The sequence below is a fragment of the Muntiacus reevesi genome, chromosome 10 (assembly GCF_963930625.1).
Source record: "Muntiacus reevesi chromosome 10, mMunRee1.1, whole genome shotgun sequence".
Taxonomy (NCBI): Eukaryota; Metazoa; Chordata; class Mammalia; order Artiodactyla; family Cervidae; genus Muntiacus; species Muntiacus reevesi.
This window is the reverse complement of record NC_089258.1, coordinates 48,877,392-48,878,842: the sequence shown is the minus strand read 5'-3', so window position 1 is coordinate 48,878,842 and position 1,451 is coordinate 48,877,392.

The window sequence follows — 1,451 nt, the reverse complement described above, 5'->3', positions numbered from 1 at the left end:
TCACTTTGGGACAGTCTCTGGGCCAGAGGTGAAACTGCTTTCAAGAATACTGCCATTTCTCCAGCACAGTGTCTTTGATTGCATCCACATATTGAGTTGGAACCCCGTACACCCCGTAGTAAGAGGTTTCCGTGGGGCCCAACTGAAATGCCATCATGTGGTAGTCCTCGTGTCCTTCAGTAGGCCCACTGACCACATTTTTAATGGAACCCATTAAAATTTCTCAGTCCGCTCTTTAGTGCCGATCCACAGCTTAAAGGTAAGCCTCACTTTTGTTCATGCCGGATAACGGTGCAGTTGGCAGGCGCTCCTGAGCACCCTGAACAGATGGCATCACGTCTTCAGGTTTTTCTTTGTCCAACACTTTCCTGTGTTTTTCTGCCTGCAGAGGGGCTCCGTCTTGTTCTTTTCGGTCTTTGCATCTTGCTGAACAGCATCTTTAGGCGTGGAGTTTTATTTTTACCTGTAAAACTGAAACGAGAGGGCATTCTGGTTCTGAAAGGCTTAAACACTGTTTGGAGTTTTGAATGCAATGAAGTTGCCCTCACAGCTGTCTCGAATCCGACCTGCGCATGGTTGTAATAAACAATCTAGTTGTTGTCTCGTGCTTGTTAGTGGAGCACCGTGAGCCTCCTGGCCTGTTTGCATCTTGAGAGCCCTGAGATTCCCATTTAGATCAGATATCTGCTCCCCGATATAGCCCGCGTGCTTTGGGGAAAGTTGACTCCACCCCCTCTCCCAGGACAGGCAGGGATTTCTTGTGGGTTTCCTGGTTTTTATTTCTGTGGACATTGGACCCTTGAAGCTCCTCAAGACCCTTTCAGATTGTCCAAAGTCAAAAATATATTCATAACGACACTGAAACATTATTCATGTTGAACTTGGAGTAATGTTGGCAGGTAAACCCACTAGCACCTTGGCATCAAGGCCAAGTTGGCATCAGTACCAGAGTGCATAGTGGCCACGTGTCCATCACCATGGACTCTCAGCGAGAAACCATTCATTTCATTTAAGAATACTCTTGATGAAACAACAAACATTAATTAAATTATGACCTTGAGTACACTTCCTTTATTAATAACATTGTGTGAGTAAATGATACATTTGTGTGAAGCCCTTTTGATGCACCCCGTCTGATGCATCAGAAAGGAAAACACCAATACAGTGTACTAACGCGTATATATGGAATTTAGAAAGATGGTAACTGTGACCCTATATGCGAGACAACAAAAGAGACACAGATGTCTGATGTACCATAGTTCTTCAGAGAAAAGAGTTTGATTTGTGAGCTCAACTAGCTAATATTTTCATAGGACAAAATTTTTACTTGAGTAACAGGTATACCTGCCAGAATAACCATGATTTTTTTTTTTAATCAAAAGTGAACAAAATGGTGCTGTCCCTTCAAGGAAAAGCAACTGACTCTATTGCTGATAATAAGACTTGAGCTT